Source organism: Prionailurus viverrinus, chromosome B3 (assembly GCF_022837055.1).
Source record: "Prionailurus viverrinus isolate Anna chromosome B3, UM_Priviv_1.0, whole genome shotgun sequence".
Lineage (NCBI taxonomy): Eukaryota > Metazoa > Chordata > Mammalia > Carnivora > Felidae > Prionailurus > Prionailurus viverrinus.
Window position 1 is genome coordinate 35,765,265 of NC_062566.1, and position 15,971 is coordinate 35,781,235.

A 15,971-nucleotide genomic window follows, 5' to 3' on the forward strand; every position below is an offset into this window, starting at 1 on the left:
GAAGTCTCAGGAGGGAAGGGGACTCCCTCGTCCCTTGCCATTTCCCCGCTCCTCTGCCTGTCATGCATGTGCCCTGCTGAGCTTTTTCTGAGTTCTGGAATAAAGCTTTTTTTGATTTTGAGGAGCTCCTTGTTAGAATGCAAATACTCTTGAGAAATAGGGCAAAGCCCCTCAGTAGGGTTAGGGAAAGTACCAGAAGGGAACCCTAGAAGGAAATGTAAACATGGAAGAAGAAAGACTTTCCTACAAAGTATTGGGAGGAAGAAGCAAAAACCTCTTCACCCAGCTATAGGCTTCCGGGCCCCTACCCCTCCAGTCAATGGGCCACCTTCATGAGAGCAGACCCTGCTCTCTGACGTTTTCCCTGAGGAACAGAGGAGGGGATATAGCAGCTGAGGGCCCACCCTTGTGAGCAGGGAGAATCTGGGCAGATCACTGTCCTGGCAATGGGACAGGAAAGAGGCCTGAGCTCCTAAGGCATTTCTCCTGGGTCTCCTTGACCATCACCCAGCCCTACCATACTCTCTAGTCAGTGTGGACAACACCCACAGCTCCCTCATCGTCTGGCTTCTGATTGGGTTGGGTAGTGGGAGTCCCTGCAGGCATTTGGAGAGAGGTCAGTGAGTGAGGTCAGGTGCCCCTTGGTCTTGGAGCAAACCACTTCACCTGGTTTTCTGAGGGACCGTTGACCATCAGAATGTTAGCATGGAGGGTATTTAGTCCAGTCTTCTCTCCCATTTTACAGATGAGGAAATCGAAACAGAGAGGGGAAGTGGTTTGCTCTAAAGTTATAAGAACAATGGCAAAGGCATGCTTCACTCGTGTCTCCTGACTCCCAGCCTGGCTCCTTCCACTGCCCCCCACCCCCATCCCCTGCATGACCATTCCAGAAACACACACACACACCCTTTAGCAGAGAGGCTGCAGCCACAGGATGGCCATGGGCTTGGAAGTCTATCCCAGCAGTTCCAGAAACCAGGACTAGAGTTCAGGTTTCCTATCATGCCACTCTCTGCTTTCTGCCCAGGGAATCTTGGTCTCAGTCTGGACTGATCTCTTTCCAGGATACTGGGTGCTGCTCCCGGTTTATGGGACACAGAGAAGCCCTCAGTGACCTATCTAGCCCTGTGCTGTCTCTCTGGCCTTTTAACCTAGGGGGTAAGGTTTTTGGCCTATAGGACCCATCTGGCTTTCTGCTTATGCAAGAACCAAGATAGTGTATTTCCATTTCTGCCTGGGGTAGAGAAAATGCAACACAGTTTAGTAAGATGAGTCTCATATAAGAAATGGCTGTATCATTCCATGAAAGCCCATCTCTTCCCTCTGAATCTGGGTCCTTCTCTCACAGTATTATGAGGGTAACAGAGGAATGATAGTAAGGAATATGCCTAAAGCACAGTAGGTACTCAACAGTTTGCTATGGTTATCTTTAAAAGAACACCTGGTCATCTTTCTCTCATCCTTAACAAGTAATAAAATTTGAGTTGATTCTAATTTATGTACTCCTTGGTTATTTTCCCAGTGGATCAAGGGTTCTCAACAGGTTTTTAGCCCCACATTCTACCTGGAGGAGTGGTGGAGGAAGGAGATGGCAGGGGCCCAGGAATCCCAGAGAACATCTGCAAGCCTCCAAAGCTAGCTGGTAGGATCTGAGAATTCTGACAATTATAGCAGTCATACTAATACTAATATAGTCATAAACTGCTTTACAGTTTACAAAACATATTCACATACACCATCTCTGGTGATCCTCATAAAAGCCCTATGAGATAAGCATGAAAGGCATTATCTACTTTTTGCAGCTATGGAAACCGAAGTTAAGAGGGTCCCACAGAAAGCAAAAGGCTCAAGACCCTGTTTTCTGGCATCCCTGTCCAGAGTTAAATGCTTCTCTGCAATTCTGGGCCACAGGGTCCCACAAAAGCCAGGGCTCCTGGGAGACTCTGGGAGAGCCTCATGGGAACTGGGAACCACTTGGGCAGGAAGAAGAGCCAGCAGTGACCCAAAGCTCTCTAGTTACCTGGTTAAGAAAGAGGCTAAACAAACAAAAACCAAAGGCTCCAACCATTACAGTATGTGGGAGGGAAAAAACCTGGATAAGGGTGATCAGAGCTCAGAAATCTCTGAAGGTAGACGTGTTTCCTAATTTGGCAAGAGCAGGATTACACATGTACCTACAGCAACTACTGATGTTGGAATCTGGTGATCTTGTCAGCATTTGTAAGCAACTGCATCTTCACAATGTTGCCTGAATGAGTAGTTTTTATCATTCAAGACGAAATACTTGAGTTTTTGGTGTTCAGTAACTTAAAATCATGGGGCTAGGAGAGAAGGCAGGAGCTAAGTCTACAGCCTGGAGCCACAAAGCACTCTTATCTCTGATTTTTGCACTTGCCCTGGGAAGTGGTCTGGGGAACAACCACCTCCAGTTCACAGACAGGAAGTTCCAGTTTGGAGAGTTGCCAAAGTTGTATTTGGCTCTTGTCACCAAGGGGAAGGACCACCCCTATTACCATCCATTCTCTCTCCGCAGTCATTCATCCTTGCCACCAACTCTTATTGAACGTATACTCCCCATGTCGCCTGTGTTTGGCGCTGAGGTGGAGAATAAAGCTCCTGTTCTCTGGGTGCAGCCTGGGGTCTGGGCTATAGATCTACTTAAGGGGGTAGTAACCAGGAAGGGAAAGATTTAGAAGTCAATGGTTCCAAATGGCTCAGTTTCCCTTTTCCTCCTGGGTGCTGCCCTCCTGTTCTCTGCCTCCCCTCCCCTAAGAGTCCAGACCCTGCTCTGGAGACATGTTTTGTGGTCTTGTGCTTGGCTTCTCAGAACAGCTACATGGGTGGTTTAAGATGTGGGTGTGGAGGGAGATGCCCCCATTTCTCACCCCAAGGCAACCCCTCAACTTCCAGAGCAGGACACCCTAGATTTCAGCCCCTGCTAAAGTTGGCCTCTCCTGATAGAGGCTTCTCAGCTGTGCCTGTTTCTCTTTCCATGCCCAGGTTCTCCTCCCTGGAATCAACAGTGTGCCTCCTGGAAAGTGATTTGGGTCTCAGGAAAGAGATGAAGAGAGAAGCACCAGGAAGGGAAATAAGGAGGGAGTAACCGTTCACAAAGCGATGATCTCCACTAGGATTTTTCCCAAAGATCAAATTCCCCCAAGTTTATTTGCATATACTCTTCATGGACGTATATATTTATTTTTTCAAAGTTTTTATTTGTTTAAGTAATCTCTACACCCAACGAGGGGCTCGAATTCATGACCCTGAGATCAAGAGTTGTATGCTCTGTGACTAAGCCAGCCAGGTGCCCCTATGGACGTATATATTTAAATCTCTCTTGTCCATAGCCGCAGATGAATCATTCCAAAATATCACTTTCATAGTTTTGAAGGACTTTCTTTCATGGTTCTCTAGAGCCTATGGGCTGATGGTCAAATTCAGGCATTCAGGATCTACCCCAATCTGTCTTCTGGCCCTTTTTTTACTGTGCAGTCAAGTGAAGACATTTGTTGACCACTGTGCAGGTTCTGAGATGCTCAGAGAGAGGTTTTTCCCTATGAAATTGAGGTAACATGGGACCCCAGTATTACCTCATCCTAGGTCTCATTTCCTTATGTATCTCTAGGCATGTTCTGTGACTCCAGCGAGTCCCTTTCTCTCTCTTTGGCTCTTTCCCTGTCCTCCCTCCTCCACATCCTCCATTGCCTCCTTGTCCTATGTCCTCTTGTGTTTACATCTCAGGAATCTTTTCTCGGCCCCCAGTGGTGCCTGAGGTGACATTTCTGTTCACCCAAGACAGCACTACTTAAGTGGCTTCTGATGGGGCCTCCCTCTTCCCAGGGTCCAGGATGGTGGAGTGGTGCTCTGGCGCCCTCTTGTGGTAAAAAAATGTCCACAAGCCTCACTCACGCGGATTTTTTTCCCTTTTAATCTCCCAGGAGGAACTGGGGGGGGGGGGGGGAGGGGCGTGGAGAGGGGGAGGGGCGTGGAGAGGGGGAGGAGCGGTACTCCAGGGCCCATTTGTTCTGAGTGCCTCTGTTCTGGGTAATGCACCCAGAAGCAGAGTCAGCAGGCAATCACAAACATTTAGAGAGCATTGTTAACATTGGGGCGCCTGGCTGGCTCAGTTGGCAGAGCTTGGGACTCTTGATCTTGGGGTCATGAGTTCAAGCCCCACGTTGGGAGTACAGTTTACTTAAAAAATAAATTAAGTTAGGGGTGCCTGGGTGCCTCAGTTGGCTAAGGGTCTGACTCTTGGTTCTAGCTCAGGTCATGATCTCAAGGTTTGTGAGTTTGAGCCCTGCGTCTAGCTATGCGCTGAAAGCGTGGAGCCTGCTTGGGATCTCTCTCTCCCTCTCTGTCCTCCCCAGCTTGCTCTTTCTCTCTCTTTTAAAAATAAATAAACAAACATATAATTAATTAATTTGACAAAAAAACATTTAGGGAGCACCTATTGAATTTGTATTCTAGATAGCCCATTACTATGCTGGTACTGGGGATATGAAAGTAAATATTAAGCCCTGAGAAATTTGATTCAGCCCTTTGTGTTCACAGATGGAGAAGCCTTGGCCCTAAGAGGCAAAGAGATGTGCCCAAATTCACTCAGTTATGCAGAACTGACATAAAACTCAGGTATCGTGGCTCACTGTTTCAAAGAAGATCAAGTCAGTTGCCTGTATGCCCTTCTGGCTCATGGAGACAACTCCCAGATGTCTGTAGTAATGTGCCAGGAGTGGCACAGAGCTTTATAACCACAGTTGATATTTTCAGAGCTTACATGTCTAATTTCTCATGTCTGGGAGACTTGGAATTTCAAATTTGGACTGATCTCTTTCAATGCACTATTCCCAGATGTCACTATATCAGCATTGCTAGGTATTGATACCATCTGTGTAAACCTGGCCCACCTCTGCCCAGACTGGAAGTTTCTTTAGGGCACAGGTCATGCCACCATCACTCACCAGCATAGTCTCGGGCACTTGGTGGTGCCTCACACATGCCTGCTCAGTGTCTGCTTAATTTTTGAGACAACGTTGTAGGCAAGTCTCTTCTCTCTGGGCCTGTATCCTCAAGAGAATACAACCTCGACAGACATTCCCACCCTGTGAAAGCAGTCTGAGTTATCCGAAGGTGCAATGGGCTGCTTTAATAGGCAGTGATTTTCTTGTCCCCAAAGGTCTTCAAGCATATGCTGGATGCTGTTTTCTGTTGTGTTGCTGTTGTTTTTGTTTCAAGATTTATTTTTGAGAGAGAGAGAGAGAGAGAGAGCATGTGCACATGAGCAGCCGTGGGGCAGAAAGAGAGGAGAGAGAGAGAGAATGCCTAGCAGGCTCCACACTGCCAGCACGGAGCCTGATACGGGGCTCAAACCCATGAACTGTGAGATCATTGACCTGAGCTGAAACCAAGAGTTGGATGCTTAACCAACTGAGCTACCCAGGTTCCCCTGGATGATGTGTAATAGATAAATTCTGGAGGCATTGGATGACTGGTTGGTCCCATCCTGATACCTTTTGACCCTGCTCTCCAGCATGAAATGTCCACTTAGGAGTTACAAACTCCCAGCCTTCAGGGTAAGGGGGCAGTGGAACTGAGGAAGGCAGCCTGGGTGACTGGGTGACAGGGAAGCTTTTGCCCTGCTGAAAGGGACAGAAAGGCTCTCAGCCCCAGCTAGCTGCTGCTTAGCAGGATGGTGGCCTCATATAGCTTGATGTTTTTGATTTTTCAAGAGAAACTGGACATTCCGATTTTAATGTGAAATTACCTGATTTGGGACGTTGGCAACTAACCCAAAAATTTGAAAACAGTTGCATGGGCTAAACCATGCCCTTGTGCTGTTGTTTGCATCTCAAAGACTCTTTCTGGTTTTCACTTTGTGCAGTAAGTCCAGGGATAAAAACTCCCCCCGGCCTACACCCAACCCATGTGTATGGCCCCCTCCTCTCTCTCCTTAGTTCCTTTCCTTTCCTACAGCCGCAATTTTGGCCATCTTGTCCTCACCCACATCAATCCCAGATCCCCCTAATGATAATTCGGCTTCCTTGTATTGGCAATGACTCCAGAGGCCACCAGGGGGCAGTGTCAGGGTGCAGAGAACGCTTGGTTTTGACTGGCAGAAGCATGAGGTTTGTTATTACCACCCGATTCAGCCCCGATTCCAGGTTTGGAATTTCAGGAAGTCAGCTGGGGTCACTCCCTGAGGGTGCAATGTGGCTCGCCATTCCCTGCATCACCTCTGAAGTGCAACTTTCTACCTGGACTCCCTGTCCCTGCCTCGCCACCCACCTGTCGGATTCCCCAACCACCCAGCATTCACTAATGTCAGGCTCATCTTCCTAAACCCACTTTCCACAGATGTTTCAAGAGCCTTTAATGACTCATCATTACATACAGCTTTTCAGAAGTGGAGTCTCAAGACGCTGATCCCTGTCAGGTCAAAGAGAGAGTGGGATGGAAAGAGCTTTTACTTCTGTCATCTTGATTGTGATCCTAAGGGCAAGAAGCCTTGTTATTCCCACTGCACAGATGAGATTGAAGCATACCAAGAAAAGTGACCAATTCAGCCATCAAGCAGAACTCACAAGTTCTAACTGTTCTTGCTAGATAATATGGGGTGTATAAAAACTTACATATGGTTTCCATCCTCAAAGAAACTACAACTTGTTAGGAAAACATGAAACACATATATGAAAATGTAATTAACTCCTCTAATAGCTTCCAAATGGATAGTAGAGGCAATAATGACAGGAACTCAAAGAGGTCCCTGGATCTGAAGGGAAGGCTTCACAAAGGCAGCAGTGGTCTTCACACTTGGGCACATGTACCCCTAGAGGTGCAAAAAGGCTTTCTTAGCGAAGGGTAGGTGGCAGGGTTATGTTGACGGGAATCAACTTCCAGAACATCATCTTCAAGGACTAGGCTGTGCCTGTGAACGCGTCTCCTCCCTTCATTTCCACAATTTCTTGGCTCCCATTTTACAAAAGACAAGTGTGTTAACCATCAGTGCTGCTCATCCATGTTCCCTGTTCTCTTGTAGGTACTTTCCCACCTTTTAGAAGTCAGGTGTGGCCATGTGACTTGCTTTGGACAATGATACATGAGCAAAAATGTGTCTTCTGGGTGGAAGCATTTAAGAGCCAGCGTATGATTCTCCTTACCTTCTCTCTGCCATGGTGACCAATGACATTTCAGATGATGAGGTCTAGATCCCTGAATGACGATGGCATGGATCAGAACCCCCAGCTGACCTGTGATGGATACGTATTGTGAGTTTGGGAGACAGAGGGGAGAAGAATCTTTGTTGGTTTAAACAATTGAGATTTTTGGTATTACTTGTTACTATAGCATAATTTAACCTATACTATTGTACAAAAGACTTATCTTTGGCCCATCCTAACTCTCATTTTGGTATGTTGCCTTGGTGTGTAAAAATCTCTGGGGCTCCAAAGAAACAATTTTTTTTTTTTAGTTTATTTATTTATTTTGAGAAAGTGATAGAGAGTGGGAGCAGGAGAGGAGCAGAGAGAGAGGAAGAGAAAGAATCCCAAGCAGTCTCCACACTGTCAATGCAGAGCCCAATGCCAGACTAGACCCCATGAACCGAACCCATGAACTGTGAGCTCATGACCTGAGCTGAAATCAAGAGTAGGCCGCTCAACCATCTGAGCCACCCAGGTGCCCCCAAAGAAACAATTTAAAATAGTGATTTCAATATTGAGAAAGCAAATGACTCGGGTTGTCTGGGCAACAAATTGTTCTGCAAATCAAAATTTCCCAATATTTGCCTTCCACAATTGAAGGAAGTAAAACAAATTCATTTGTCACCTGTTGAATGATTAGGTGGAATTGAGCGACCCTGCCCAAACTTCTTCAATTCCCATGTACATGTTTATGTGAACGAGATTTCTCAGCATTATCATCTATAAAAATAGGATGTAGAGATAAAATTGATGCTGATCACTGTCTCATTCCAGCATGTATATGACTATTTCAATATGAGTTGTATTTCTTTTTCTTTTCTTTTCTTTTCTTTCTTTCTTTCTTTCTTTCTTTCTTTCTTTCTTTCTTTCGAGTTGTATTTTTTATAAATTTTACTATTTGGGGCACCTGGCTGGTTCAGTCAGTAGAGCAGGGGACTCTTGATCTTGGGGTCATGAGTTTGAGTCCCATATTGGGCATAGAACTTACTTTAAAACTTTTTTTTACTCATGTTTAATAATGCTCTATCAACATTTGCAATATATTTATGTTGTTTGACAAACAGTAAACTAATAATAATTGTAATGATAAGTCAATCCAGAAGAAAATTGTAAACTCTGGAGCCTTATGGCCACAAAAAATAAGAAAAGAATACAATTTTAATTTTTATATAAATATAAACATATATATTTATGGCAGAGAAGTATTGTTTGATGATCAATAAAAGATTTTCAAGGGGCGCCTGGGTGTCTCAGTCGGTTAAGCATCTGACTTCGGCTCAGGTCATGATCTCATAGTCTGTGGGTTCGAGCCCCACATCGGGCTCTGTGCTGACAGTTCAGAGCCTGCAGCCTGCTTCAGATTCTATGTCTCCCCCTCTTGCTGTACCTCCCCTGCTCACACTCTGTCTCTCTCTCTCTCTCTCAAAAATAAAAGTAAATATTAAAAAAAATAAAAGATTTTCCAGCATAAACTATGTATTACATTATGATAGCATTATATGGGAGAAGTGGAAAGAAAATTCAAGGACAAAAGCAATGATGTAAATTTTCCTCTAAGAGCTTGCTTATGCAATTCGCAAATGGTGATGATGAGTATCAAATCACTGTGATTCCAGTGAATACATGTAATATAAGTTTTTTTTAATGTCAATATTGGGGGGCGGGTGTGCTGGGGTGGCTCCGTTGGTTAAGTGTCAGACTCTTGATTTCCGCTCAGGTCCTGATCTCATGGTTGGTGAGATCGAACCCTGTGTTGGGTTCTGCGCTGACATCACAGAGCCTGCTTGGGGTTCTCTCTCCCTCTCTCTCTACCCCTCCCCCGCTTGTGCGCACATACTCTATCAAAATAAATACATAAACTTTAAAAAAGAAGTTAAAAAATAAATAAAATGTGGATAACGGGGCACCCGGTTGGCTCAGTTGGAAGAGCATGACTCTGGATCTCAGGCTCATGAACTCAAGCCCCATGTGGGGTGGAGAGATTACTTAAATAAATAAAAACTTAAAAATAATAATAACACAAAATGTAAATATTTCCATTACACCAGAAATCATACCCTTTGCAACGGCAGTTGACCCTTGAACAATGTGGGTTTAAATTGTAAGGGTGCATTTATATGTACATTTTTACAGTACAGTACTTCCTTATGTTTTTTTAATAACATTTTATTTTCCCTAGCTTATTTTATTGCAAAAACACAGTATATAATACATACAACATACAAAATATGTGTTAATAGACTATGTTATTGGTAAGGCTTCTGATCAATACTAGGCTGTTGGTAGTTAAGTTTTGAGGGAGTCAGAGTGGTATGTGGGTTTTTGACTGTATGGAAGTTGGTACCCCTAACCCCTCTGTATTCAAGGGTCAACCGTATTTAAACCTAGTTGGAAAAATTTTTTTTTAACTTCAAGAGAATATATAGTTTTTTAAAAACCTGTTTTATTGAGGGGTACATAATTTAAAACTTTGTTTAGGGTGTTCATGGGCTAAATTTAAAAAAATGTTTAATGTTTATTTATTTATTTAATTTTTTTTTTCAACGTTTATTTATTTTTGGGACAGAGAGAGACAGAGCATGAACGGGGGAGGGGCAGAGAGAGAGGGAGACACAGAATCGGAAACAGGCTCCAGGCTCCGAGCCATCAGCCCAGAGCCTGACGCGGGGCTCGAACTCACGGACCGCGAGATGGTGACCTGGCTGAAGTCAGACGCTTAACCGACTGTGCCACCCAGGCGCCCCATAATGTTTATTTGTTTTTGAGAGAGGGAGAGAGACAGAGTGTGAGCAGGGAATGGGGGTGCAGAGAGAGAGGGAGACACAGAATCTGAAGCAGGCTCCAGGCTCTGAGCTATCAGCACAGAGCCTGACACAGGGCTTGAACCCATGAGCTGTGAGATCATGACCTAAGCCAAAGTCAGACGACTAACTGACTGAGCCACCCAGGCGCCCTCATGGGGTACATTTTTGAAAGACTACTGCCTTGAGTGATGGGCTGGATTTGGCTTGGTAGAGGAGGAGGAGAAAGGCATTCTGGGTATGAAAAAGAGAAAAGCTATGGGCACAAAAATTGGGGAATAGGAAACTGTGAGTCGATCAGTTCATGGAGATAAGCAGGAAAGATAAACTGAGGTGAGACTAACAGCAGGCTAAGGCATCTTATGCATGATTATAATCTCCTTGTAAAATATTAAAGCTTTAGGGATAAGCTTGGGACCATCACCTCCATTTCTGGTCTCCTCCTCACCTCCCCAGAGGTGACCTTGGTTTTCAGTTTGGTGTTAGCTCCTTCAGGTGTGCTTCTGTATATTCACATGCACATCTTGCAGGGTGCTGCATGAGAGAACACCTAAGGTAAGGAGTTTCAGCTTTATCACAGGGTCATTAGCAAGCAGGTACTGGGGATTTCTCCAGTACATTACTTTTGTAGGCTTACAGCTGGAATTTGCTCACTGAGAAAAGGAGAAGTATGATTTGGGGGTGAGGGAAGGAGTGGGGGGACAATTTTGGCACAAAGCATGTGACATAGTATTGTCAGAGGGTGGCATTAAGCATGTCACTGGAAAGTGGAGGGGATGATGCAGAAAAGGTGGCAGAAGGACACCCAATCCCATCTTTGTTTGCTCATGGATATTCTTGCTGCATAGAAATATTCTCTCTAGAAACAGGTGGCCCTCTTGGTTTCCTTTATTTCCCCCTTTTGATAGAGACAAAGGCCCAGAAAACTATGTAGTAATCACACAAGTATGATGAGCAACAGCAAGTGATACTTAGCCTCAGTGTTGAGGACAATGGGACCGTAGGGACTGTGGGAGAATGGACAGCCCACACTCTTTCTAAGGGAGCAGTCATTACTCAGCCCAGTCAATGTTGTCTTGGGGAAATAGGGCATCAGTCTAGCCATATCTTCTGATTTCTTCAAGAGACTATAGAAATTGGGATTTTTGTGTGAAATCTTTCAAAATTGGTTCAAAAATTTCTTAAGTGCTGTGCTGGCTAAGCAAGGCATGTGTTTACAGGATGCATTTCACCTGTGTGCTGCTAGTTTGTGACCTTTGTATTAAGGCTTCTTGTCTGAAGGCTGAGTACTGGACCATCATATAATCTCTTGGCATGCTGCCTGGCTCTAAGATCTGTGGTTATGAAGGATTCTAGGCTTTTTAGGGAGATGCTGTGAGAATTATTGACTCCACTCCCCATGTCTGGTTCCCACCTGCTTTCCAACATCCCTCTAGTAATGGAGTTCTGCCAGGAAGCTGGAAGCTTTGCAGAAGATTCCAGAAGCATCCTCATAAATCCGGGGAAGTCAGCCAATGTAGATTCACTAGAAGTCAAGACTTCAGGGAGTTGGTCTTAGGCCTCCAGTATCCCTCTCTCAGGCGTTGGGGCGGGTTCTTGTGCCTCTCCCAGGGCACAGCCCAGTGGGAACATAGACTGGTGACTATGTCTCAAAGGGCTTTGTCTTGTGACTAAATCCAAGCAAGGCAGTCAGACACAAATGAAAAAGTGCGCTTGTGCACACACGTGTGCGCGCGCGCGCGCGCGCGCGCGCACACACACACACACACACACACACACACACACACACACACTGTCCCCAGCACTTCCAAGAACTTTTCCCACGCAGTCCCCTGGCTGCCGGAAGGGCAGCTGGTCATGGGAACAGACTGGAGGCCCCCTCCCCCAATGGAAGCTCCACCCTGCTCCATTTACTCCCAGCCATGCAATCCTGGTCCCCTCCACCCGCTTACTACTTCCAAGGAAGGAAATAGCTGAACAATGCAGCAGATCAGAGACTGGGCACCGAGCCAAGAGCCCTGGGCTCCAGCCCCTGGCTGCTCTACTCCCACTGCACACCCCTCCCTCTCAGTGGCTGTTGCTGAAGGTTGCCTTCCTCAGACCTTCCCCACTACCTTCTCACCATCCCTGGGAAACTTCAGATGGCTGACATCACCTTTCACCCCTTTCCTGGGTTGGCCCCTTCCTTGCTGTATGGTGGCCAGGGATGTCTGTGCTTCCACTTGGGTATGATTCCTGGCATGAGGGACAGAAGCTAGGCTTTGATGGAAATTTTGGTCAGTGGGTATGTGTGGGAAGGAGGGGTCACTTTTCCTGAATTTTTTTTCCAGAGGTGAAAGCAAGTCCTGAAAATAGAGAGAGTGCTGGAACAAGAGCCCCCGGGAGTCCTCATTCTCTCTTCTGGGCAGAGCCGTCTTGATGGGGCAGGAGGGGATGGAGGCGCTCACAGGCCTGTTGGGGCCATATTCTCAGAGGAACAGAAAGGAATTACTAGTCATTTCCAGTTTCCTTGGTTTGGGAAGTCGGTGGGAACCACTACTTTTCTCTTTCCTTATTGGTCTCAAATAATGTTCTCCTTGGGTCCGGAACCCCACGCCCCAGGCAGTACTGCTCTTTGCTCATTCTCGGTTCTAGTGCTTTCCCCTGCCTTGCCTTCTGCCTGGCACTTCCTGCCCTGGGAGCCAAGGGGCAGGATTCCTCAGTAATCTTTGCCACCTCTAAAAGCCAGGCTTCCCCTTCTTCCCCAGATCCTGTCTCAGGGAGTAGGGAGTAAGTAGGTTAGAAGTTAGAGTTTGTGAGGGGAGCTCACCAGATAGATGACAACAGGCCAATCCTCAGGCCCTTTCTCCTGAGAGATGAGATGAGTCCTGAATCCCAGTCTCCTTCCCCTGACATTTGGCTTCCCTCCTGCAGCGATCTCTGTCCCTGTGTAGCTCTGCCATATGCAAGGGGCCACTTGGGAGCCTAAAGTCTTGAGAGCAGGGAAGAGTGCTCAAAAGCCCACTCCCAAACTCCCAGATTGTAGGTGAGAAGCTCAGGCACAAAGAGCGCATGTGCATTGCCCAAGAGCAACAACCAGTAAAAGGGAGAAAACTGGGACTCTCAGGTTTTCTGACTCCTGGGCAATGTCTTTCTGTAAACCTTCTACGATTTGCAAAGGCAGTGTTGGCATAGCCCTGAGAGGGAACAGAAGAAAAAACATCAGTCACTTGATGTCCTAATCTTCTTGCTTGGGCCTTTTGGAACCTCTATTTTTGTCTACTTTTTTAGTACCTCAGGGTCTATTTTCACCTTGAAAAAGTGATATTTGAATTGTCTTTTGTTCTTAGCAAAGAAGCTGATGCTTATTCTTCTAAACTCCTGCACTGAGGGGCTGAGCAACCCTCTTTTGCACTAATCTTGGCATCTGCGCTTGCTTCTAGTTTGTTTTGTACGTGTAAATCACGTCTCTCCAACGATGCCACAAGTCTGCCTGCACAAAATAGTCACTGAATGTTATCAAAATAAAAAAAGTGTCTACACTTGAGTGTCTACTACAGCCCAGGCTTTTTTGCATCTCACCCTTGAAGAGCTTCCAGTCTAAAGGGCGTAAGAGACTGTGAACAAGGCAACAACTGACTAATGACAGCAGATGTGACAGTTGATGTGAAGGGAATGCCCAGGGTTTAGTGATGTTCCCAAGGGCTCTCTGAGGAGGTAGCATTTTAGTTGAGATCTCAAGGATGGGAAGCCAGCCTTATGAAGATCTGGGGAAAGAGAGATCTGGGCCAGGAGAATAGTGGGAATAAGTGCCCTGAGCTTGTCATGTTTGAGACCCTGAAAAGGAGCCAGAGTCACTCCAGGAAGGAGAGGGATGCAGGAAGCATCAGAATATGCAGGAGGCTCAGGTCCAGACAAAGTACAGAATCAGGCCATTTGGGGTCCAAATTCTATCTCCACCACTCACTGGCTTTGAATTAGCAAATAAATTAACTTGCTTGGTATATATAGGCCTTCGATCACTGACGGAGAGGTGAGGAATTTAGATTTTATTTTATTACGAGTTAGGAAGCCACTGGAGGGTTTAAAGTACGACATGATCTATATTCTGATTTTTATTGTCTGTCTATCTATCTATCTATCTATCTATCTATCTATCTATCTATTTTTCGAGATAAATAGCTAGTTTATTTTTTTCTGAGCATGAACAGCTCATTTCTGGAACATGGTAGGTACCCTGTGTTTGAGTTCAACATGATTTCTTTTTTGTTTGTTTTGTTTTCTGGGTTTATTGAGATGTAAGTGACATACAGCACTGTATGAGTTTAAGGTGTACAGCATAGTGATGTCTTACATACATTGTGAAATGGTTATCACAGTAAATGTAGTTAACACCCATCATCTCACAGAGATATTTTTTTAATTTTTTTAATTTTTTTTTTTTTTACGTTTATTTATCTTTGAGACAGAGAGAGACAGAGTATGAACAGGGGAGGGGCAGAGGGAGAGGGAGACACAGAATCCGAAACAGGCTCCAGGCTCTGAGCTGTCAGCCCAGAGCCCGACGCGGGGCTCGAACTCACGGACCTCGAGATCATGACCTGAGCCGAAGTCGGCCGCCCAACCGACCAAGCCACCCAGGCGCCCCTCACAGAGATATTTTAAAAAACCACAGACAAAAAAAAAAAAAAAACCAAAACAATAACAAATTAGTATATGTTTTTTCTTCTCCTTGTGATGAGAACTCTTCAGATCTATCCACCTAACAACCTCCCTATACATCACACAGCAGTGTTGACTAGAGCCATCATGTTGTACGTTCTACCCCTGGTTCTTATTTATAACTGGAAGTTGGCACTTTTTGACCACCCTCATCCAATCCCCCCACCACCTACCCATATTTTTAAAATACTTAAAACATTAATCATCCTGGTGGCACTGGAAGGAATGGGCTGGAAGAGGGCAAGAAAGGAGACAGGAGGTCATTTGGAGGCTGCAGTGATCCGAGCAAGTGATGGTGGTGGGTTGGATCAGGGTGGAAGAGATGGAAAAGAAATATACCCCTTCTGAGACAGAAATGACAGGACTAGTTATGATGTGTTGGATACAAGAGGGGAGGGGTGAAGGAAAGAGAGGAATTGTAACAACAACTAGGTAGCTACCTGAGCAACCAGATGGTGGTGGGGCCATTTGTGAAGATGGGAAACATGGGCAAGCCTGGGGAGGGACAAGGTTTGAGGGGGCAGGTGGAATCAAGGGTGTGGGCATGTGAGGTTAATAGTGATATCATCACTTAATAGTGATGTCAGGTTGTCATGTGATTGTCATATATCATGTCATATGGCCTATATGGCACCATCCTCAAAGAGCTAATGTTACACTTGATGGACAACTCTCTTAAATCTATTATAATTTACAGATCTTCCCTCTCCACTTCTTTATCACCCCCTTTTTGGTGAAGAAATAGAGATTTTTGTCCTTCAGAAATTTCCTATTCAGGATTTTGCTGATTGCATTCTTATGGTGACATTTAACCATTTCCTCTATCTCCTTTCATTTTCTGTAAACGGTTGTTAGATATAAAGGCTTGCTTTGATTCAGGTTCAGGTTTTCATCAAGAATACTCCATAGGTGGTGCTGTGTCTTTTCATCAGGAGGCACATAACCTTCAAGTGTCTCTTCTTTGTAACATTAAAGCTATTGATGATCTTGATCTCATTGAGGGTTTACAAAATGGTGATGTTCTATTATTCCTTTTTCTCTTATTACCTGATTGGTTACTTTGAGGTATTGATTTTGTTTTAATGTCTATTTGAGAGAGAGAGAGACAGAGTGTGAGTGGTGGACGGGGAGATAGAGGGAGACAAAGAAGCCAACACAATTGGAGGAGACAGAGCAAGAGAGTGATTATAGTAATGGATGATGAAAATGAAGGTAAGAAAGAAGGAATATAAAAGTGAATCTCATGAGTAGTGAGACATTAGTGAAGTCA

The 15,971-nt window shown here is 45.2% G+C and overlaps 1 protein-coding gene and 1 long non-coding RNA gene across 3 annotated transcripts in view; one reads left to right on the plus strand and one right to left on the minus strand.

The window, feature by feature from the left end:
- RBPMS2 (RNA binding protein, mRNA processing factor 2) overlaps positions 1–2,744 on the plus strand; it is a 32,365-nt gene extending 29,621 nt beyond the window's left edge. The window contains exon 8 of the mRNA XM_047864033.1: positions 1,523–2,744. The gene's annotated coding sequence lies outside the window, so the exon portion shown is untranslated. The remainder of the gene's footprint in view (positions 1–1,522) is intronic.
- Positions 2,745–6,217: 3,473 nt separating this feature from the next.
- Positions 6,218–15,541, minus strand: LOC125167232 (uncharacterized). Of its 2 annotated transcripts, XR_007152709.1 has the most exons (7): positions 15,142–15,541; positions 12,810–13,176; positions 12,115–12,235; positions 11,415–11,670; positions 10,425–10,534; positions 7,158–7,247; positions 6,218–6,489 (listed from the first exon to the last, which is right to left on the minus strand). It is a non-coding gene; the product is annotated as an uncharacterized LOC125167232 (long non-coding RNA). The 2 variants fall into 2 exon arrangements; XR_007152710.1 differs by lacking the exon at positions 6,218–6,489 and having other exon boundaries at positions 7,165–7,247; positions 11,415–11,525.
- Positions 15,542–15,971: the final 430 nt, after the last annotated feature.